General features: G+C 40.3%; 1 protein-coding gene across 2 annotated transcripts in view; it reads left to right on the top strand.

The window, feature by feature from the left end:
• The window catches only part of SDC2 (syndecan 2), a 127,649-nt gene that overhangs the window by 53,561 nt on the left and 48,993 nt on the right, over positions 1-25,095 (top strand). Inside the window, exon 1 of one of the 2 annotated variants that reach the window (XM_017875288.1) lies at positions 2,429-2,449. The exons of the other annotated variant lie outside the window; for it this stretch is intronic. The gene's annotated coding sequence lies outside the window, so the exon portion shown is untranslated. Of the gene's footprint in view, positions 1-2,428; positions 2,450-25,095 lie in introns of those variants that run through there. 2 annotated transcript variants of the gene reach the window in all.

Consider the following 25,095-nt stretch of genomic DNA (forward strand, 5'->3'; position numbering starts at 1 on the left):
CACACCTCCTTTCCCCCAACACTTCCTTTTCCATTTCAAACTTTCTGTGGTTTATGGAAGTCAGGATTTGAAAAGGAGATGTAGCAGTGTTTTTTTCATTCTGTAGTGGCTTTCTCTTTCCGGTTGAAGAGGCTATCCTCTTGGCCTGCATGAAGTAGGTTTTACCACAGCATTGAAAGTGAAGTATTAAAATATAAGCTGATAAGAGCAAGGAAGTTTACCATAAACATTTCAGTTCACATAGGCCAAGTAGGTTATTGAGTGGTGCGTTCTTCTTGAGTGGTAGGAAATAGAAGAGAGCCTTGAAGAAGCATTTTCTTACCTGATTTTTTGAAAAGTTACTAGTTCATCTCTGTTTATCTAAGAATTTTCAAATATTCCAGTCTAAGAGATTTGAAATTCTCTTAATTTAAGGAGATAGTGTTTCAATCTCTGAAGTATAGTTATTTAATTGATTAAAAGGTATTTATTATAGATAAACAAAAAAGTATTTTTATGGATATGTGTATACATACAGTGGAATATTGTTCAGCCTTAAAGAAGGAAATTATGGACCAGGCGCGGTGGCTCACACCTGTAATCCCAGCACTTTGGGAGGCTGAGGCGGGCATATCACGAGGTCAGGAGATTGAGACCAGCCTGGCCAACATGGTGAAACCCTGTCTCTACTAAAATTACAAAATTTAGCTGGGCGTGGTGGCACACACCTGTAGTCCCAGCTACTCGGGAGGCTGTACCCCGTCTCTACTAAAAATACAAAAACTAGCTGGGCGTGGTGGCTTGCGCCTGTAGTTCCAGCTACTTGGGAGGCTGAGGCAAGAGAATTGCTTGAACCTGGGAGGCAGAGGTTGCAGTGAGCCGAGATCGCGCCACTGCACTACAGCCCGGTGACAGAGCTAGACTCCATCTCAAAAAAAAAAAAAAAAAAAAAAAAACAGGAGGAAATGATGCTACAACACGGATGAACTTTGAGGACATTATGCTAAGTGAAAGAAGCCAGCCAGAAACAAAAAGACAAATATTTCATGATTCCATTTATATGAGGTACCTAGAGTAGTCAAATTCATAGAGGCAGAAAGTACAATGGTGACTGCCAGGGGCTGAGAGAGGGGGCAATAGGGAGTTAGTATGTGATAGATACAGAGTTTTAGTTTTTTGAGATGAAAACAGTTCTAGAGATGGATGTGGTGATGATTGCAGAACAATGTGAGTATATTTAATGCTATTGAACTGTAGACTTAAAAATGGTTAAGAGGGTAAATTTTATATTGGTGTATTTTACCACAATTTAAAAAAATGTTTATGGAGCACCTGTTCTTTGGTTCCAGTTGAGCTCCAGTGACTGAAACAAAGGCCCTCAGCCTTGAGGGAGCTGACAGGTGAGTAAGAGGTGAGAGTGTGATGCCCTTGGAATAGGGAACACAAGGTCATTGTCACGGTTAAGGATGCTGTGGTCCTCAGTGCAGGTGAACCTGAACCTAGCCGTGAAAAAGGACCAGAAATGGTTCTTTTTGTAATTTTCACTTCTCCCCAGCTTCCCCTCCCAACGTGTAGTGCTGCCCCACTGCTGCATCCCAAAGCTAATGCCGTGGATCATTTTATACTGGCTGCTGCTTTAACTGGTTTGTCTTCTGCTCGTTTCCTAAATCCAGCTCTGCTCTTCCTCCTTGGCCTGCACTTGTAAGGCCTTTATTTGATGTGCATGTATCTCCCATTTTATAGCCCACATCATTTTTCATCTTGGACTATAAATTCAGAGAAGATGTGGGCTATGCACTTTGACCTTCACAGCACCCAGCACAGTAAACCATAATGAATGTTTTGGATGAGGACTAGGCTCTGAAGTTGGAAGCTGACATGCCTAATGCCTATTTAATTGAAGGTTATTAACGCCTCTTTAGCCGTGAAGACTAGATAGTCTTCTCTTTACAGCAGAGAAGGAACAAGCCCTCAGGCTTTTTCCAGTGGTCTCAATTCTCTTGTCAGGTGTTGCCCTAGTACACACTGACCTGAACTTAGCATCCTAGAGAATGAAAGGGACAGTCGGGGCAGTGGGGCAGCTTTCCCCCTGAGAAGACAAGCATCTTCTCCTCTGGGTGCATGGTTCCAAGGTGGGAATTCAGGGTGGGGGTAAGTCACAATATTTATGTTCTAGTTCAGCTTATTAAATATGAGATTTTCCATCTCTTTCCTCAGTGAATAGACTTTGCCTTCTGTCCAGCGTGATAGTTGTAAGTAGGGCGACCATATGTCCCAGTTTTAATACCTATTTGCCTGGATTAATTATTAATAGCTCCCCCTTTCAGAGTGCCCTGGTTTGGATGATAAATGTTATTGCTATCCTTGTTATAAGGGGGAACATATAGAGAGGACAGTTATAAAGGGGAAGGTGGGGAGAAAGAGGGAGGGAAACTTAAGCCGGCTGCTGGAGATTCAGAAGATAAGGAAGGTGAGAAATAGCTGTGTAGTCAAACATTTAGATGTTTTTTGGATGGAAAAAATTGTTTGGCTTTTAAATGATAAACAAGCTAGTCTAGTAAGTTAGGGTTTGAAAGTCTTGATCAAAGGGAGATTTTATTTAATCAGTCATAGTATAGGATCTTTTAGTGCAGATTAACAGGTTAATGTATATACTCGGAGTTTCAGGTATTTTATGGCTAATGGCAAAAGACTATACTGTACAAATGTGTGTATATATCACATTTGTTTCTGTAACTATGAAAATGAATTTACTCTGTTTAAAATCCTGTTTTTATTTCCATATGTATTTAACTTAATGGCATAGTGGATATTCAATATTGATTAACCTTAGGTATGAGGAAAAGCCACTTTGGTAATGAAGGAAATTAGGTAGGACCATATTAATTCCTTCATATTTGTTAAGGGAACATCATGGAATCTGAACAAAATAAGTGTTTTAGAATCAGGTATCATTTTGGAATTTTATATTCAAAGTTTTGTTTAAATCAGTTTTAGCTGGTTTTTGGTGAAGGATTGTATCAATATCACTTTAAATCAATGGAAAGTCTAGATGTAGGGTGCTCTAGGGTTGCTGTATCCAGCAGCCCAGGAATCTCAGCCGCATCCTGTGTCTTTCCATTTCTCTTCTCTGGCGTCTCTGTTGTCTGCTTCAGCCTGAGCCAAATGTTCCCCTTGCTCTGGGAGAGCCATCATATTTGAGTTTTAAAAAATCATAACAGTATATGTGTATGAGTGTGTATTATATGTGTGTGTTCCTTGTGTACTTAAACATAAATTTATAATTTTTCAAAGTTACCTGGTGGTGTTGCTTTACATTTTGAAAGAGCATTACAGTTTTAGAAGTGACTATTTATGTCATTGGATCAGCAAACAATTTTACAGGATGGAGAAATTATCGATTGTATTTTGCATGTTAGTAACTGAATCGAGGTGCCAAAGCTGTCAGAATGAACTTAGACTCAAACCTCGGTCTTCTGACTCTATGGCCATCGCTCTAGCCATGATATTGACTTGTAAATGTCTTGCCCAGTATATTTCAGAAAGAATTTTTCTTTTACAGTTGCTTTTTAAATTTTGTTTAATTTGATGTTGTCCTGCAGTATTCCTTGTTAGGAAAAAAAAAAATAACTTGGGTGCCTTTGGGCTAATTGGATGTGTACTTACCTATCTGCAGAGTGTACTTACTGATGCAAAATTATCACTATCCTACTGGTATACCTTGCTGGTGGTCTCACTTCAAAGATCCTTTTGACAACTCTGCCTCAGTTGCTGTCTCAGTACGTTTGTAGCATAGGAGCTTTTCTGTCTGTATTCTTTACCTCTTGTCCTTCCTGCTTGCTGACTGTCTTTTCTATTCTAACCTCCACTTAAAAGACGTATGCTCATCCTTCAAGAACCACCTGAAATGCTGCTGCCTCAATGATGTTTTCTCTATTTTTTCTAGTGATCGCTGTTTTCTCTCTTGAGTTCCTGTAGTGCCTTGAATTTCTCTTCTGGACCTTATCACACCCTGTTTTACACCATAGCCGTTTGTCTTTATTATATTCCTCCCTACAAGATCGTGGTGAGCTCCTCAAGGGCCCTGGCCTTTTCTCATTCATCTTGGTGTCCCCACAGCACTTTGCACAGTGCCACATCCCTTGGAAACTCTGCAGTTCATTTTGTTTTAAATAAATGAATGGGTTTAAACATGGTTACACCCACTCATAAGATATGAGGTGATTGTAGATTTTTACAGCACATGGAGATTACAGAGAACCTTATATTGGTATAATTATCACCTGGTTTGTACATAATTAAAATGTAATTGTATATTTTTATGCAGTAGGTTATCATGTACTGTTTTAAGTGTGTACAGTTTTTTATGGGCCTACCATTTAGTTAAATTGCATAGATGCTTTTTAGAATGCTACTGTGAAGAAGTGCAGAGTTGAGGTCTTTTTTAGAAGCTCAGTGAGTTGGCCCCTTGGCTGGCTGTATTATCCTGTTAGGCTAAGCCTCAGCACAGCTGTCCCACCTGACTGGCTTTCCTCCTGTGGCTCTTACATTGCATTAGCTGAGAGAACAGGTTTTAAGATTTTTAACTCTTCTCTGCCTAGCCTGGGTTTCAGAAATATTTTAGAGGGTTTTAGAAAGTCAAAATTCAATGGATGAGACTTTGATAGTTTTGAAGGTTCTCTTTGTTTTATGTAACTTTTGGTTTTTAAAACTGTTTACATTTCACTCCATTTTTTTCTAATCCTATAGATCTTGGACTGGCCTAGGATCTGGCATTTTAAATAACCCTTTCACTTCCCCTTCCCCCAGCAAGGTAATTGTGATGTTAGGGAGACGGGAAAATTCACCTCAAGAGACACCGTGATAGATCAGTACTGGGGAATGAGGACTTTGAGATCAGCCTTTCAAAATGAATAAGATTTAGGTGGATGGAGAGATGATTTCCTTGTGAAGGTAAGAAATAGAGCAAAGTCTACGGGGAGAATGAGCACGTAATATTAGGAGGGAAGGCAGGCAAGGAGGACCCTAACCAGCTTTCAGTGGAAGATTATTTTACAGCAATGTTCTCAAACTATGGGTGCATTAGAAGTGTTCCATGGGCTTGTTAAGTAGCCACATTCCTGCCTTCCACCCCGACGCCGAAATTCCTTGTTTGGGTGTTCTGTGGGCTTAGGGTCTGGTGGCCTGGGCATCTGCATTTCTGACAGACATCCAGCTGAACTTGGAGTGATGGAATCCCTGCTTTATGGAATAAAAGAGGGTGTGCTGACAAGGCAGCAGGGACTGCATTTTGGCAGTCCTTACCGTGTTAGATGAGGTTTCGGAGTTAAGATGGGGACACTAGAGCTCTAGCTGGTAAATCAGGTCCAGGGATGCTCCATAATCCGGCGAGGTGATGCGTGCAGTGAGGCAGCAGCTATCAGGCTCTACAGGGTAGAACTTATCCTCAGAAGAAAGTATAGACCACTGACAAAGGAGTTCACTCCTCTGTAAACTGCTAAGGAATTACAAAGAAATTTTCGATTTGTAATCTGCTGACATATTTCAGAAAGGTAGCCTCCTTAATCCACCCCTCTAAAGACCTGACGGTGGTCCCTCACAGGTGTCCAAAGTAGCCTAAAATCAGAGACTGGTCTAATTGGAGGATTTGACTTAGAATTTGTGAACCCTGGATGGACTTGAGGGCAACTCACTTGAAACTTTGGAATTTCATATGGATGCATGTTTTCTGGAGAGAGGTCCTAGAGTCTTGACCACATTCTCAGACATGCCCTTACTTGCATTTAGATAAGATGATTTAGTACTTGGCTCATTGGGTGGCTGGCTTTCTCTCTCCTCTCTTTTTTAAAGACCCACAACAAATTCCTATTAGTGAAAAAGAAACAATAGCTTGAAGAACAAAGAAGACCTCAGACCGTAAGATAGAATGATAGTAGAGCCCTAGATTTTCCAACAGACGACCCTCCTTTATTTTTGCTTGGGTGGGTGTGCCATTATTAATAATAAATGGGGGGAAAGGGGGATTGAGAAGCTCTTTGCAGAACGTGTAGTGAAATTTTCTATTCCTTGTGGAGCAGTGTCAGTGGTTTCAGCTGAAGTAGACAGAGAGTGGGCTATGTTAACAGTAAGGAGGTGAGTTACTAGTTACTGCTCTCAAGTTTGGAGCTGGGGAGAAAGCTGGTATGTGAAACAGGACCATGTGTGAATGGATTTCTCAAGTGTTTCATTAAAGATCCATCAGAACGGTTAGCTCTCTAACCATGCTTCAATCTCTGGCTTCTGATTCCTTTGTGGAATTAAAAATGCTTTTGGGAAGAGGGGCTAAACAAGCCTTTTGTCTGGATTTCCATATATTGATTAATGGACCCAGCAGAGCATCCTGCTATGAATTCCGTCTGCTGATGAGCAAAGCTTTTCTGAACTGGCATTTTCCACGCAGCCTGTAGGCTGCTATATTGGGTGTGATAATTTTTAAAAAGCCATCATGCTGGAATGAAAATGAGCCATTTCTAAATGGCCTGTTGATTTGCAAAACCTTTTTGTGTTGGATTGAATAGTTTCATATCTGAGTTGAGGGAAAAAGATGCAGGCTGTTTTTAATTTATTGTTATTGTATCTTAAAGATGTGAGTTGACAACGTTTTGGTCATGATGTTTACCTGCTGTTGAAAGGTCTACTTGCATCTCATGCTTTGACAATAGATGTAAAAATCTGGTTCATTAGCTTACACTATAGAAGAGTTCTACAGCTCCACTTACAGTGTGAGTCACAGTCAGTAAATATGGATCTAGAAGTCCTAATTATGACTCAAGCTCACCCATAAACTTGGGGACCACCTTCGCACCAATGCTGTCCACTGGGCTATTGATGGAAGAAGCCACCAGGAACTGTTAGGTGGCTCCATTTGTCGGGCTAACAGAGTCTTTATTCATTAGCCTCATCACCGCATTCAGTCTTGATGCTAGTGTGCACGCTTCCTAAGAGTTACAGATGGGAATGAAAGGTGTCTGGGTATACCTGGGGAGTATATGTTTTTGCCTGCTGATATAGGATACTAGGGTAGCTCGTATGCAGAAGCATGAGGGTATAGGTTTAAAGGATTCTTTGTGTTAATATCTGAGTTGACTTGGTATGGATCCTTGTTTGATTTTTTTTTTTTTTTTAATTTATGTATGTATGTATTTACTTTTGAGACAGGGTCTTGCTCTGTTGCCCAGGCTGGAGTGTAGTGGCATGATCACAGTTCACTGCAGCCTCAACCTCCCACTGCTCAAGTGATCCTCCCACCTGAGCCTCCCAAGTAGCTGGAACTACAGGCACACACCACCATACCCGGCTAATTTTATTTAATTTTTTGTAGAGACAAGGTTTTGTTGTGTTGCCCAGGCTGGTCACAAACCCCTGGACTCAGGCCATCCTGCCTGCCTCAGCTTTCCAAAGTGCTGGTATTATAGGCGTGAGCCACCATGCCCAGTCCTTGTTTGATTTTCTTAACCCCTTGATAGCAGCTTTTGTAGATGTTTGTTACTTCCAACAATAATAATGATAAATTAATAAACATAGTTGAAATATCTACTATTTGCTAGGTGGAGCAATTTCAGTGGTCTCAACTGAAGCAGCTGATTTTTTAAAATGCAGAAATTAAAATCAAAATGAAAAACAGGATGGTTTTCCCAGCCTCTCTGTATGATTTTGATTAAGGTACAGTTACAGGTTGGGCATCCCAAATCCAAAAATCTGAAACACTCCAAAATTCCAAACTTTTTGAGCACTGACATGGTGCACAAAGGAAATGCTCATGGGAGCATTTTGGATCTTGGATTTTCAGATTTGGGATTCTCAACTGGTAAGAATAATGGATACATTTCAAAATGTTTCTCCAGACACGAAGGGTCAAAGAGAAAGTTCATTCTAAGAGTCACAGATGCTTTTTGTTGCAGATACATGATGTGATTCATCTTGACAGAGGGATTCTTCTCTTCTTCAGGTAATCTGCAGACAGGAGTAAGCAAAGTGCCACCTTTTCACTTGTTTTTAACCTGTACTTTACTCCATCACTTCAAAATCTCCTTTTTCTCTTCTTGAAGTAGCATGAATCTTAGGAAAGGTGAGGAGCTCCTAGAAGTAGCTGTCTCCAGAAGGTCTTCTGTTCAAACTCCCAATTTTAGTATTGGGCACCTGCTTTGCAATGAACACAAAACAAGGAATTTGCAGCATTGAGGGTCGTATGCTTCCTTGACTTGAGGTCAGTGTTGTTGGTAAGTAGGCCTATGGCAATGAAAAAGCTTTGACCCCAATTCCGCAGGGGCAGAACTTCCTAGAGCATTCTAGAAAACAGTGTGCACGTGGAGTCAATGCCATATTCAATGGGATTTTGCAGCATAATGTTGTGTTGTGTAAAATTTCCTCTTAGCACAGTGCCCCGGTAAATTGAGCTCTAATGTGCCTGTGTACCTTTTATCTCTTGTATAGCAAATTATATCTGTCAGAAACATTTCTTAGATAATCTGAGTTTAGGAATCTAAAAACTGAGTACTCTTGTACTAAAATTGAGACACCAGTTTCTCAGGAAAACTTAGGAAAACATGTTATTTAAAAACAATAATCTTGATATTTCTAAACTTCTTTTTTTTTTTTTTTTTTAGACGGCAGTCTTCTTCTGTCACCCAAACGTAAGAGTGGCGTGGCGGATCTCAGCTCCACTGCAAGCTCCGCCTTTCCGGGTTCATGCCCATTCTCCTGCCTTCAGCCTCCCGAGTAGCTGACGATAGGCGCCCGCCCACCTGCCCGGCATGTTTTTTGTTTTTAGTAGAGACGGGGTTTCACCGGTCGTTAGCCGCGATGTCTCGATTCTCCTGACCTTGTGAATCCGCCCGTCTCGGCCTCCCAAAGTGCTGGGATTACAGGCTTGAGCCACCACGCCCGGCCTAAACTTTCTCCTTTGCATTTTTTTCTCCAACCAGAGGCCTTGGCTTAGAGAAAACAAACTAATAAGATCTTTTTTTCTTTTCCTGTTTCCTACTCTTGAATGACAACCCCCTTGAGCAGCCTGGTGGCTTGAAGCCTCCCCTGTGAAGTATAGGATAGGAGGAGGGCGAATAACAAAAGCCTTATCATGTAGATAGCCCTGAAATGGGACCGGAGTCTTTATGTTTGAGAACTATCCAGTGACTGCTGCAAACTGGGCAGCTGTTTTGGAAATGAGCAGTCTCTGATACAGCTGATAGGTAGAACCAATTTGGCCCCTAGTCGGCTAATTGGAGCCAATAGTTTGGGGGGATGTTTATTAATTTGACTTGTGTTTGTCTTCATTTAGAGTAAGTTCATCAAGCTATGTTATCATGGTACCTCGCATCAAGGAAAATGTGGTTCTGCAAGTGTTCATATCACTTTCTCTTCTGAGAGTAGGAGTAATAATTCATGTATGTTTGCATACTTCCAAATGCCTTTGTTTAGGGACTCAATAAGTATTTACTATTACATTTGATTTTTTAGTTGAATAAACATGTTTTAAACAAAAATTATTTCCTAATTTTGACTCAGAGCCTAGAAACTGTTGTAATATAGTGGCATATACACTTATTTTTTAGCTAAAAGAGTAGAGTTAGTATCTGCTTTCTAGTTCATCAATTTTGAGTGTCGAACCTGAAATCCAGCTCACCTTTGAGACTGCTCTAACTTCTACGTTTGGAATTTTAAACTTGGAATTTTGGAATCTCCTTGGTAGGGTACAGTACTTCCAAATACAGGCAACATAGATGGGTCTCTGAGCTCATCTGAAATTGGGAGCTCAAAAGTTTTTCAAAGATCTCATATTTACAAATGAATAAGTATAATGTAAAATGCAAAATGAAAATCAAAATGAAAACAGGATTTTTCTAGCCTCTCACTAGGACTTTGATTAAAATACAGTTATAGGTTGGGGATCTCAAATCCAAAAATCTGAAATGCTCCAGAATTCAAGACTTTTTGAGCACTGACGTGATGCACAAAGGAAATGCTCACGGAAGCATTTTGGGTCTTGGATTTTCAGATTTGGGATTGTCATCTGGTAAGGATAATGCAAATATTGGAAAATATGAAAAAAAAAATGAAATCCAACACACTTCTGGTCCCAAGCATTTTGGATATGGGACAACTCAACCCATTTAATCCAAGCACTTGGTGGAGAATGTTGACAGTCACTTTCAGAGGTAGACAAATTCCACTGGCGAGTTTAATGACCGATGGTGTTATTGTTATTGTTAACTCACACTTGTGTCAAAGGTGGTTGTGACATAGGGAGTTTTGCTCTCTCCAGCATGTCCATTGACTTGAGCTGGTTCCCACTCGACACACAGACCTCAGGACCATGGAGAAATAACTTAGGCAGCCCAAACAAGACCCCTGACCTCTGCTGTATAGGCAGATTTCATTAGCAAATAAGAAATGTTCTATTTAAAGTATGTTACAGTGATTCATCGTAGATTAACTCACAAATCAAGACAGACCAGTGCCCTTTTGTGATTGTTTTTCATCAGCCTCAGGAGCCTCTAGGAACCTCCTGTGGAGGTCTCACCCGTGGGGTGACAGGAGTCAGAGTGCTTCCGGCTGATGAGTGTCCTGATCTTTTTTCTAGGTTTAATAGTATCAGCTGTGGGTTCCTTTCTGCAATCTTTGTGATCTTCTGTCTGGCAAGGTCTCCAGGTGTCCACAGCTCACAAGTTACTATTGGCGAGGACTTGAAACTTGCCTCCTGCCCAGCCAATGATAGCATGTTCATGCAAGTCCCCACTGGCCAGCAGGGCTGCCGGAATAGTAGGTGGCTCTCCCTGGGGAGCTCTGCCTGGTTCAAGCACGGGGAGGATTTCTTTGGCCCACACCTAGCCTAGGCAGGTGGTGCACGTGCAGAGACACCTGTCACACCCTTGCCATGGGTTGCATCGCACTCCTGAAAGCTCCAAGAAGTTCACTTCTCACTCACTAAGTGGGATTGAGAGAAAACCTGCCCATAGTTACAATTTTCCTAATTGAAACTCACCTCTTTCCAGTAGGACGGTACAAAACAGTAAATAATTACTAATAACTAACATTGATATACTACCTGTTTACTATGTGCCAAGTACCTATTCCAAACATTCTGTGTATTTTAAGTCACTGAATCCTCCCAGCAATCTCATGAGACAGGTATCCTATTATTAGCCCTAGTTTACACGTGAGGAAGCCAGAGACGGAGCAGTTCAGTAACTTGTCCAAGATCCCCGGTCCAGTGGAACCTGGAATAACTCATCCAGCTCCAAGACCCACCTCCTCACCTCTCATGCCTCTCATCACCAAATGCAAGCTAGTTTCAGAGTGGTTAATTTTGGAGCCGATGAGCTTTACAGGTGATTGAATTTAATCATTTATGAGAGTAGGCAGGTAGGATATGCCAAGAAAGAGACCTTACTCAATAAGTTTGGCAGGCCTCCATATTCTGGGTCTTTCCTTGCTTCCCCCTGTGATTCCAATGAACTTGGGTGCCAAATCTTCTTGTTCCCATTACCCTTTTCTTGGAATAGATTTTCTCAGATAATCTCCATCTTTCTCCCAATCTCCCCTTCCTTCTTCCTTTTTCTTAAACAAGATGAACCTGTTTACTGTTGGGGGCAGGGTATGTATCCCCATGAGTCAGGGGCTTGATTGGTAGGGGAGCTGAGTGTTCATGCTGCATCCCTAGACATCTTGAATGTCCCGCAATTTGGGCAAGTAACACATCACTTAGTTCTGTAACAGAACCAGCCACACATTGGTATGTGTTTGGCTTGCCTCTGATATGATGTTGCTCTTTTCTCACGAGGCTTGGACAAAACTCCTGCTTTACTCAAATCTTGTTTGAGTTAATATCTCAGCCTCCAAGTGAAATGAGGAATGAAATACAGATTTTAGTATCTAATATAAAACCATCACTTGTTTTTACTCTGAGCTCCATCTTGGGACCATATTCTATCCAGAGGCCCTGAGGAACTTCTCTCCCTCCTTTGTTTTGATTTATTAAAGTTCTTGAATTATATCCCATGTTATTGATCTTGGCAAATGTGGGTTTCAAAATTGAGAGAGAAGTAAATGGTGCTGAGTTGTTACTGTGCATTTGGCTGAATTCTGTTCAACCTCTAAAGGAATGGAAATATATCATGCTGCAGTCTTGTAACAGAAAATCAGTTTACACTTTGCCATTCTAAAAAATGGATCAGTTCAATACATTTAATATGTGCCACAGGTAAGGATTTACTCTGATTCAGTATTGTTGGAAAGTCCTAAATTTTACTTCAACAAAATTTTTTAACTTACAAGCTGTCTTCCTCTAAATTTCGGGTGGAAGAGGACAAAGAAGTTTGTAGATTTTTGTCACTGATTTATAGCATGTAATTAAGGTCATTTTGTACTGCTTTGAAGCTCTATTTTGTTTCTTGGTTATGTTGTTCTTTTCGAAGGAATACTTTACAGTTGTTGAGTGTATTTTGTTAATGTTTCATATAAAATGGTATCCACTTTCCCTCTCCCAGGTTAGGAGACTGTGAATGATGAAATTCCTCTGGTGTCTTGAAGCATCTTTTTAGAAAGTCATGTTTCTCCAATTCATTAAGCTACTAAGAGTTTTCTGGTATTGAATGAAAAAGAATTGTAGGTATTTCAGGAATTCCTGAATAGCTGTTTTATAACCAGACTGATGAAAAGAAAGCCATTTTAGATGTGGGGTTATATGTAATAAAAGTTTCAAATTTTAAAATGACGCAGAAATCTGACATTTATTTTAGAAAATGCTGTTTTACATTGAGGGAGAAATTACTGAAAGGCATAAAGTAAGTTTTATCTCATAAATATTTAAAATAGAGGTATGTCTGTGAGGTATAACTTTTAAAAGACTCAACCCCACAAACCATTATTTCTGTTGATATTAATTTTAGAAAAGATTAATTACAAGTTTTCAATTTTGATGCTGATCTGTAAAATATATATTCTATTTATGCAGGCTGTATGTGAAAATGCATTCTTACTGGATTTTAATATTGTTTTATTTTGATTTTAAAATAATTTTGAAGATACAGCATATTGTAAGTATAAATGACTCAGGAGTTAATACATTTTAAGATACATTTTCAGAAAATTACAGGGTTTTTTTTTTTTTAGTCCACAACTAAGTTTGATTGCTTTAATATCTTCCTCTTAGGAAGAGATAAGGGTAATGGGAAGTTGTAGAGATAAGCTAAATTTATACCAACACCAGTTTGAGAGCCACTCGATTTTTTTTTCTTGCTGTTTTTTGGCAACAAACACCGCACACACCAGTAGCAGAGTAGGTAATACAGCCATTTATCGATCTTACAGAACCACAAGTGTTATTCTTTATGCTCGATTACTTCACTTCAGAATATTGCCTTTAGACTGTGAAATTGTACACCTGTTTATTTATGATTTTTGTTTAAAGATCCACTCCAGTTGTCCAGGCTGGAGTACACTGGCACAATTTCGGCTCACTGCAGCCTTGACCTTCTGGGCCCAGGTGATTCTCCCACCTCAGCCTCCCGAGTAACTGCTAGGACTGTAGGCGCATGCTACCACGCCCAGCCAGTTTTGTTGTTGTTGTTTGCTTTTTGTTTTGGCATTTTTGGTGTTTTTAGTAGAGACGGGGTTTCGCCATGTTGCCCAGGCTAGTCTCGAACTCCTGGAGTCAAACAATCTGCCCTCTTCAGCCTCCCAAAGTGTTGGGATTACAGGTGTGAGCTACTGTGCCTGGCCTAATTTTATATAAAGATTCCTAATCTGTGTGTCTGGTTTGGACTTAAGCTCTCTATATAATAAAGTAAGTAATTGATAAGATAATTGATAAGATAATATGCAGTTCTGGATTTATGCCAGAAATATGTTTTATAAGGACTTTTACATGGTAATTACTTAAAATATAAGACTCTGGTGTACCGAAATATGTAAGTATTTGAGTAGCCTGCCATTTGTAAAGTTATAATACAAGTTAACTTCTAAATTTTAATAAAGTTTTCAGTTTTGTGAATACCATTTTCTTTAGCAAAGCTCAAGTATTAGGCTGTTCATATAAAACTATTATATCTTTGGGCACGTGTTTCTTAATATGATTTTAAAAGAAAAAAAGTAGGTTTTAAGCAGGTCATGGTTTATATTCCAGCATTTAGTTAAAAAAAAAAAAAAGACCTCTAATCTTACAATGCTGTTAATTTGTTGAACACTTTACAGAGCAATTTCACATACTTTTATCTAGTTCGTTATTCACAGCCATGCTCTGAAGTGAGGTGTTCTTATCAATTGACACTGATGGGACAGATGGCTCAAGGATGTTGGGCACCCAGGGGTGGTTGAACTGGCAGTTAGGACAAGGATATTGGGCACCCAGGGATGGTTGAACTGGCAGTTAGGACTTAGTCCGGGTTATCTGATTTGGGATCCAGTCTGCTTTCTCCTAGGTCATAGAAGCCTTTTGATTTTGTTTTTCTTCTTTTTTTATATTAAGACAGGGGTAACTGACTAGGGCTGCAGGTCTGGCGGCTGCTTGTTCTGGGTTGGTCTTCAAACGCTGTGTTCCCTGACGTCCTGCCTTCAGCACAGGTTGCTGTACAGCTCTTCCTGTGGGCCCAGCTCCTCCCCCCAGGAGCCTTTCTTTGCAGAAGCTGCTCTTTCTGCATGGAACTCTATTCCCTTTCCTTGTTTCTCTTCCTTTCCTTCTCCGAATTTAAGCCTAATTACCCTCCACGTCAGTGCTTGCTCCCGCCTTTCCCACTGTATACTCTTCAAACTCCACTTCCCTCTCCTTGGAACTCTTTTTCTGCAGTGTATTTTTGTAGTGCTTGAGTGTCTTTGTCCTTAGGCTAAGTTCTGGGAGGATGGGATCTTTGGCCAGTTTTTCACCCATTGTAGTCTCAGCCCTTAGCAGGATGCCTCATACTTAAGAGGTACCCACATATTTAGGTGGATGGATCGATGAATGAATGAATAATGTAGATTCTTTCATTATATGGACTTTGTTTCCTTTCTTAGACCATTGGAATCAGCTGGTCATCTAGCACTTGGCTAAATTTGAACAAATTAGGAATCCTGTGTTCTGTTTAGTTCTAACTCCAATCAATTAACCAATATTTATCGAGAGGGAGGCAGAATGTGAAGTGCTGTATCTCTGTTGTCTTCTCTGTTTCTCTATCTTAGCATTTTTTCATGTTTACAGAGCATCAAGCATGATTCAAGTAGTTGCTGGAAGCCGCCAGGTCAAAGTGTGCAGAGAGCAAATACCAGTATGAGGGGAGCTACATAAACATATGCACACATATTAAACATAAGCTATGTCATCTGTAGAATTTAATAAACTAGGCTAGATTTAAAATCTTTCCCTTTGATGTGTGATACTTCATGGTTTTGAACGTTTTCAGAAAATGGGGCTACTTCTCAGTTACTCCAGATAAAACTTACGCTTCAAATATGACAGCATTTTCTTCACCAATGTATTTTCTTAGCTCATTTTTCAAAATCCCTTTATTGACCCTGGGTGCAAGATGAGTGCAAGTTGGGGCAGCCGTACAAACCCACATTTTAAACTTCTTTGTTTGTCGCAGGGAAGATTTGAGATAGTGTAAATTTTCTTTTAGTCCAAGAATAGGCTGTGTCCAGCCTGAGCTGTAATACCTTGTTAAACTCAGTGAAAGCTACACCTTTCAACTTCGTAAGTTTGGTTGCCAAAATGTAGTTTGTTTGGAATGAATTATTAGAATATCACACACACACACAGACACACACACAGACACACACACATTCAAATGTGCTTATCTACTGGAAAGTCAATAGATAAATCAGTTGACTAGAGAGTTTATGGTTTGGATTATTTTTGTAATGTTATTTCGTATTTCCCACCCTTATGTTCCCCTTTTCGGGGCTTATAATTTGAGAAGTTAACTATGTATTAGCCTTAGTAAGAAACTGTATTATGTTTATCAGAGAAAGAAACAAATTATTCCTCCTCTTCAGCTACTCCCCTCCCCCCCACACACACTTTTAACCAGTTTTAGGATTTTATTGATTAAATACTTTGCCACGTGTCTGGTCAGTTAGTGTCTTTTTATAAGAACGGCACTATTTCTTGCTGAACAGTATTTTTATCTCTTTGATGACTTGCCCTGAACCAGGAACACACTGTTTTGTAGCAGGAAGATCCTCTATGCTGAGTATTTTTGTTTTTCAAAGGAAGATACATAAGTACTGGAGGAACACAGTGTGTTGAAGGTATCCTGAGGATAGATGTTAGGGTGTGTCTAACCCATGTCTACATTTAGGGTACTTTGTAAATAAAGCCCATAATTGGTACACATGAGTAGTTAGAGCAGTTCTAATTGCATGAAACCTGTCTCAGAGAAGGATTCATTCTGTTCTTGGTGGTTGAGAAGATTATAAGTGTAGAGTAGAGCTGTGTGTCATTTAGAAATGGTTTGCTAGGGTTCAGACATGCTGCTTTTCTGGTGAGTGGATATAGAGTGAGAGGAAAGGAGCTGGATTTGCCCTTATTCTTAGGAAAGGAGAGGGGGTTGGGGATTCTAACTCAGGGTTGGGGGTTCTGGCTCAGAGTTTGGGCATTGGGAGCAATGATTAAGCAGAGGAGTTGGCTCATAGTGTTTTGTGGCATGCAGCTGATAGGCCTTCATGGATTATTATGTTGCCTGTGTAGATGGTGGTCTTCAGTTACAGCCTTGCCACGGAGGAAATCTTTTTAAGGTAAACATACAAGACAGAATTTCTGAATTTTACCTACTGAGATAGTCTTAAGGTTCTCATAACTGAATTTCTATACCTAGTAAGTGCTTAGAAATATTTGTTGAATAAATGAATGGAAGTGATTTTTAAATGAAATAAGTCCCTATAAATTGGTATCTGTTTCTGAAACATCTTAATGAATCAAAGCTTTGGAGCACCACTTCTTTCCATTGTGAATGTAATAGTAAACTAAGTGATACACAGTAGTAAAGAACCTCAATGAAAAGTCTTAATGCAAATATTGTTTGAAAAGTCACATTTAATTTCCAGATTATTTCATGGATTGCCAGTGGAGGAGCTGGCTTATTTTTAGACTGTTTTTACATGACTTAGTGTAATTGATGAGTAATTTTCTTCACAGTAATTTAATGATTCAGTCATCTACTTTATGCTTGGTCTGGGCTGGGTGCTTGCTAATCTGGGATCTCCCCAAGGAGTGCTGGTGGAAGTGAGGTTACCCTATTTGACACAAGGGCCAATAGTGGCTGTGTGGGGTATGATGACATGAGACAAGAGTGTCAAGGCTTGAATGTCCAAGGAGGTGAAACTTGAGGTGAGGCTTGAAAGATTTCAGATTTTAACAGCGAGAGAAGGAGAAAGGAAGGAATTGCTAGAGAATCTTCACTAACTTGGAGATTGAATAGTGAAGAGGGTGACCGACCTTGTTGGAGGTTGTCTGTTGTTAAAAGGTGGGAAATGACATGATGTTGTGGGGCCAGGCAGAGGAATTGGGATTTACTAAAATAAGTAGTAATAGGAAACCACTGCAGATTTCTGAAGAGAAGACTTGCTATGTTCATGAGTACTTCTCATGACACTGGTGTAATTTGCTGCTTATGTAGCCCTATACCAGATACTGCCTCCAGCAGGCTTTGCCTTCCTCCCTTTTTAGTGGATGACCTGTGATGATTTAGGGATTAAACCTTTCTAAATATCAAGTTTTGTCTTGAGTTTTATACGTCTGTGAGTTACAGAGTGCAAGTAGGTATTGTAATCTCCATTCTCTAAGAAGAGAGATGGAACTCAAGAATTCTTCAGCAGAATTCTAACCAAGTTGGAATCCATCCAGGAATAGTAAGCCACCTTTTCTCTTCCACTTTCTACTGAACTTCCTCATGAGAAATGAATTGTCTGTTTTGGAACAAAACACATAGGCTAAATTTTCATTTTGAGTTTGTATTCTTGATAATTTGATCTTAAAATGACAAAATATCAATAATTCATTTGCCTCCTTAATTTTCAACTGATTTTTTTAACAGCTGTAAAATGTAATTTACATATCATATCATTCATCCATTTAAAAAGTGTCCAATTCAATGGTTTTTAGTATATTTGGAGTTGCAGAGCCATCACTACAATCAATTTTAGAACTTTTTCGTCACCTCCCTGAAAAACCTGTATCCATTAGCAGTCACCCCTACCCCTACCCTGTCATTCTCAACCCTTCCTAGTCCTAGGCCATCACCAATCTAATTTTTATCTCTAGTTCAATTGATATCTTTCTAAACTAGTATTTTACAAAATGTTACTATGGATTTTGTTATCAGAAGATGGTTTCAACCTCAGCTTGCTAGTACTATGACCTTGAGAAAATTTCTTAACTTTGTGAAATCTGTCTCCATATCTGTAAAGCACGAATAGTCCTATCTTCCCATATTATTTTGACGATTAAAGGATATTTATGTGAAAGTGTATTACGCGCTATATGAGTTAACTGTTCTAGCAAAGATGTATAACTGAATTATTTTATTAAGTGGTCTCATTTTAATCTTTTTAAATAGTTGGTGGAACATAATAAAACACATAATAAATGTTTGGATAGGAAAGGATGGAGTTTATGTTTTTAAGGCCATGGTTTTATCATGTATGTGATTTTATGGTTTGACTTTTAAAATGGAAGGAGTTTTCTGAATTTCCCTGGAGAACTTAGTGTAGTTGTACTTACATTATTTTTGGATCATAAAACCCTTTGAGAATCTCAGGAAAGCTCTCTATGTACATACACTTGATTTTCCAGAAAAAAATCAAGAGGTTCATGGATCTTTTAAAACTATTTACACAGTCCCTAATGCCAGGTTAAGAGCCCCTTTATCTAAAAAGTGAGAGAGGCTGGGTGGTGGCTCACGCTCGTAATCCCAACACTTTTGGAGGCTGAGGTGGGCGGGTCACTTGAGGTCAGGAGTTCGAGACCAACCTGGCCAACATGGTGAAACCCCATCTCTACTAAAAATACAAAAACTAGCTGGGCATAGTGGCACTCCTGTAATCCCAGCTGCTCAGGAGGCTGAGGCATATGAGAATCACTTGAACCCAGGAGGCAGAGGTTGCAGTGAGGCGTGATGGCGCCACTGCACTCCAGCCTGGACCACAAAGCGAGACGCTGTCTCAAAATCATCATCATCATCATCATCATCATCAAAAGAGAGATAAAATAATTCTTCAAAGCTGGACCAAGTGATTCCACCCCAGTCGACCCAAGGTATGTGTATTTACTGTCCAATTTTCAATATGTTCTGTTGTCCATATAAAAGTATACCCAGTATATGCTTGCTCAAGCAAGGGGGATTTTCTTCTAGCTATGAGATTATAAATACATCATACATGGAGAAGACATGAAGACAGCTCTTGAAGACAGAGCGAGGGGAGGAAGAATAGGCAGCCAGAGTGCCTTTCATACTGTAGCAATACCCTTTGGGCTGCCCATTTTAGAGCGCTTGTACAAACAAGCATTGGATTCCCAAAGGCCCTGGGGGAAGTGGGAATGCTGTACAGGCGGCCTGATTGAGTTTATTCTCCAGATAGCTGTTACTCACAGGCCACTTAGTAACCACTATTGTTTATTTCGTTGTTGTTAGATGGCCCAACAGTACAGCATCCCTCAATCCATGTAACAGAAATGTTCTTACCATGTCTATAAAGCAAATTTCTTCCTTACCAAGTCCGTTCCCCAGTTGCTTCCCTTAATTTGAGATGTATTATTGTGGAAGTATTTGGGTACTAGTAGTGAAAGAATCCAGCTGAGAACAAAACTCAGGGGCTGGAAAGAGGAGAAAAGAAATACTAGTTAATGGAATGGCTGGATGGTCCTATCAAGTAAGAGGGCAGACCACTTGCCACACAACCTTTGGATAACAGTCCTTTGTCAGGCATGGTTTTTTTTGTTTGTTTTTTTTTGGCAAAAAAAAAATTATTTTTCATAGTCTGTGACTTGTCTTCTCATCCTCTTCACAGTGTCTTTCACAGAGAAGTTTTTAATTTTAATGCATTCTAGCTTATCAGTTATTTCTCCTGTGGTTCATGTGTTTGGTGTTGCATTTCAAAAGTCATTGCCATACCCAAGGTCATTTTGATTTCCCCTCCACTGTTGATCTTCTAGGCATTTTGTAGTTTTGCCTGTTACATTAGGTCTGTGATCCATTTTGAGTTAATTTTTGTGAAGAGTTTTTAAGATTTGTGTCTAGATTCATTTTGTTTTTGCATGTGAATGTCCCATTGTTCTAGCACTCTTTGTTGAAAAGACAGTCCTTTCTCCATTGTATTGCATTTGCTCCTTTGTCAAAGATCAGTTTCCTGTATTTATGTGGGTCTTATCAGGTACACAACCTTTCAGTGACTTAATGATGAAAAGAAGTGACATCTTTGCCTGGGGCTGCCTCACCTGCTCGTCCATGGCAAGATTTCTGAAGGCCACAGTCAGCCTGGGAAGTCAGGATGCCAGGGAGTTGGCGGGGGTCCCTGTGGGACTTGGTAGCTCTGGGGGGCTTCTGAGGAAGCGACTCATTGTTACTGGAGTGAACGTCAGAAGCTCTGCATTCGTGGATTAATGAGACCTTTCCTCATTTTCTCCTCTTGTGCAGGCTTCTCGTTCCTAATGCACTCATTCTAACTGATGAGATAATTAGAGCAAAATTTTGTGTAGCTACTAGAACCAGGAATTCCATCGACACAATTAGAATTGGTAATCCTTACCTTCAAATCTTCATTCTAGTGAAACCTAAAATAAAATTAGCACTGCTTTCAAGCAGAGCTTTTGTGCTTAAATTACCCCATTTCTCTTCCATGTCTTCAGGCTGACCTCCATTCCAAATTTCCCATTTGGGGACTTGGATGGTTCTCCTCTGGAGACCAAGGTGAATTTAGTGACAGGTTAGTGACTCTGGTAGGGGACATGTTTGCAGTAGAGCGCCACTCTTTTTTTTCCTTTCCTGACAGTATTTCCTAACTTTTTGGCTTCAGACTATCATTTTCATGCACATCACCCCTAATTTGTTTTCGTAGATCTGTACTCCTTTCTCTCCAATTACTGTCCCATTTTTCCAGCTACCTGAAAGACATTTTCCCTTGACACATGCTGTCCGTGTCAGACACCTCAGCGAGGTGACTGTGTTGCCAAGTCTTGTCAAAGGTTCCAGTTTTGAAACCTTATAAATCTCTCCCTTGCCTGTATTCAGTCTTGCTCGGATCAGCTGTCTTGACAGCCTTCCATCTGGCCTTCCCAGCCCTTCCTAGCCCACAATTCTAACAGCCTCACTTCCTGCCTCTAAAATTTTCAAGATCTCCCAATTTTCAGGGAGAGTGCGGGTTTCCTAGGCTAGGACTCAGTGTCTTGAATTTCCTGGCTTTTATGTAACTGTCATCTTTAATTCTAGCACATCTTCTCATGCTCTTTGCTACCTAACTAAGCTGAGTGCTCTCCCCTCCCTCCATTTCCTATAAATATCTTTTTTTTTTTTTTTTTTTTTGGAGACAGTCTCGCTCTGTCGCCCAGGCTGGAGCGCAGTGGCCGGATCTCAGCTCACTGCAAGCTCCGCCCCCCGGGTTTACGCCATTCTCCTGCCTCAGGCTCCCGAGTAGCTGGGACTACAGGCGCCCGCCACCTCGCCCGGCTAGATTTTTGTATTTTTTAGTAGAGACGGGGTTTCACCGTGTTAGCCAGGATGGTCTCGATCTCCTGACCTCGTGATCCGCCCATCTCGGCCTCCCAAAGTGCTGGGATTACAGGCTTGAGCCACCGCGCCCGGCCAGTGAGCCACCGCGCCCTGCCAGTAAATATCTTGTACTTTTCCCCTTTTATGTCTTTGTTCTCAGACTTCTAAGCCAGTGGTCCTCAAACTTAGGAATGTATCGGACTCTACATGGAGGCCTTACAGCAAGGAACACTGGGCCCAACTCCCAGAGTTTCTGATTCATTAGGTCTGGGGTGGAGCCTGAGAATTTGTATTCCTAACGAGTGTCCAGGAGATGGTGCTTGCCTCAGGGACTGCACCTTGAGAACCACTCTTCTAAGCAGTTCTGTAATTCTAATATGTTTTAGTTAAAAGAAATATCTAATTCATTAGGAGGCCATTGGTTATTCAGATCTGTGCACTGGATTTTACATCCAACAGTGCTAAAATTGTGTTTTGAACATAAATACATTTTGAGCCCCTACTTGGTGCCAGCTGACAGGCCCTTTGTCCATAAAACTACTGATGAATTGAGGGTTATACTTGTGTTTCCTCTCTGCTTGTTGGTTGAGGACACTTACATATTTAGCTGTGAGCCACTGGCGGCTACACTCTGTCATTACAGACCAACAGGCCCTACAGCCAGTCAACTGCCAATTAACAAACTACAGGCTTGTATTCTGCAGGCAGTTTAGCCAAGGGATGCCAGCATCTCTGTTGTTCCTGCTGTTACCAGGCCTAGGCGTTGTCTTGTAGCTTGGTAACTCCACCCTTCTAAAGACTCAATTGTCCCCAGTTGTACTGGTAAAAGGTTTTGCATTTTAGTGTTATGGTTAAAGGTAGGAATTTTTAAAAAATGTAGGAATCATTCCTTTGTCTCATTCACAGTGTAATTGTCAGCCACCTGTACCATTAGTGGTGGCGGGGAAAGGAGGGGTGAGGAGTCACTGTGGCTGTGGATACATGTCATCTGTCCAGGCCTATAGCCTATTAGAGATACTTGATTTGAGTACTTTCAACTTTGCAGGGGGATGGGATGTCCAAGGGTGAGTGTGATTTGAGTAGGGCATCTGGAACTTTTTAGAAGAGAATCAGTACCTGATAGACTTTTTACCACATGGATTTTTCACTTCTCATTGCACTTGCATTTTGGTGGTGTAGACTGCAGCCCCTTGACCGTAGAGCTGTGTCAGTTGCACGTGGATTAGTCTCACACAGAGAGGTAAACGTCCTTTAATTTAATGGACCTTTGTGAAGGATTCTAAAGTAAAAGTGTGCAGAGTGCTTTCTGATTGGCAAATGTACCTATGATACATTTTATTTGGGTATATTTTCATGTTTTCCTTACACACCTGTAGACTTTTGATATCTGACATGAAATGAAATAAAACTTTCCAAGGAAATACCTCAAGATTCCAGGTTTTTTTTCCTACAGTTCAGCTTACACGTGTTGTCACATCCCATAGGTAAGTGATGAAGTCTGCCCTGCCAGTGCTTTGGGAAAGCATCTTGCCCACTGTTTTGGAAGTTGAACTTTGTGATTGTTTAGAAAACCAGCTTTTTAATTGTTTGTTGTTACATTTTAGTCAATCTGTGTACATTCTTCACTTTGCTTCATAAACTTCGATAAGTTAGCAGTGGGATATATCCCTTTCTGCCTAGGTATATTTATTCTTTAAAAAATGTACATTGAGGAAGGGAAAGTAATTTTTAGGAAAATTACAGGGTGGTAAGCATTCTGATCACTGAGACCATCCTAAATCTGATTTTTTGTTTGTTTGTTTCTTTTGAGATGGGGAGTCTTGCTCTGTCATCAGGCTGGAGTGCAGTGTGCGATCTTGGCTCACTGCAACCTCCGCCTCCTGGGTTCAAGCAATTCCCCTGCCTCAGCTTCCTGAGTAGCTGGGACTACAGGTGTGTGCCACCACACCTGGCTGATTTTTTTTTTTTTTTTTTTTTTTTAGTAGACATGGGGTTTCACCGTGTTGGCCAGGATGGTCTCGATCTCCCAAGCTTGTGATCCACCCACCTCACCCTCCCAAAGTGCTGATATTACAGGCGTGAGCCACCGCACCCAACCCCTAAATCTGATGTAATCTTTGATTCAGAAGATATCTCAGAGTCTTGTAGGGTCCATGTACTGAGAAGAGTCTTCATTTTTTTCTCCATGCTGAAATGAATTTAGTTTGAGTTTTAATTTAATAGGGTTTTGAATAGAGTTTAACATAAATAAATCTATATGTATATGTATTAGGGTAGAGACATAATAGGAAGTATGGTGTTGGGAGACAGAGAATTGAAAATCTGGGACCCTAGCAACAGTTGCTTCAATAACCATAGTACTGAATATGTGGCCTTTATGTCTGTGTCTCAGTTTTCCCCGACTCCAGTCATACCTGCATTACACATAGTCTGGGAAAGACTGCCTTCCCTCTGCAAAGTCCATCTGATTGGAAAGGCTGGGTAGATAATTGCAATAAAGAAATTGAATACAGTTTGAATGTAATGGTGTTCCTCCTGGGAATGGGAGGTGAAGGATTCAGGGATAGGCAGTGGAGTGATCAAGGACGACGAAGCTATAGAATTCAGAGTTCTGCAGCCAGCTGACATAGCTGCCTTGTTACCCCACAGAAGATTCATATTGTTAGTGAAAAATAGGCCACCCAGAAGACCTGGGCTTGAGTCCTACTTCTTTCCTGCCCTGTACACCATGCACCAGTTGTGTGATCTTGGGGAGGACCTTAGACGAAGTCCTTTTCCCATCTGTAAAATGTTGGTAATGACCACTGCCTGGTCTTCCTCACATGGGCACAGTGAGCACTCACTGGGATGGTGTGAAAGCCCATCATAGATGTAAAGCAGCAAACTGAAAGTTCAGTGGTTTGTCATGATTGTTACACTTGTTGGCCGACTTTTTCATGGGCTTCTTAGATACTTCTCTTAAAGGCAGAATTTTAATTTAAAAATGCGTATAATGTAAGAATATTGGAGTTGACTTTGAGAATTCATGAACTGAAACCCTTCAACTCTCTCAGGACCTCTAAATATTTCTTGATTATTTCAGAGCATTTGATTTGTCCTAATGCTATGGAGTTATAAAACCATTAGTGGTATGATAGCTCTGGAAACAAACATTAATTCATTTGAATCCATTAGAATGATAAAGCATATCGTGCAGGGGTTTTCAGGCATTCTGTTCATAACTATCGAAATGTGGATCATAACAAATTTTATTCGGGTATGTTTTCATGTCTAAAGAGGATCTTATAACTCTCATACTTATTAGTTTTATATGAAATACAACTGGCAAGCATATATACATAACAAAAAATTTTTGCTGATTGTATTTAGTTTCTCTGAGATTGATCTATTTTATTAAATTATT

Source organism: Rhinopithecus bieti, unplaced genomic scaffold (assembly GCF_001698545.2).
Source record: "Rhinopithecus bieti isolate Rb0 unplaced genomic scaffold, ASM169854v2 scaffold_8760, whole genome shotgun sequence".
NCBI lineage: Eukaryota > Metazoa > Chordata > Mammalia > Primates > Cercopithecidae > Rhinopithecus > Rhinopithecus bieti.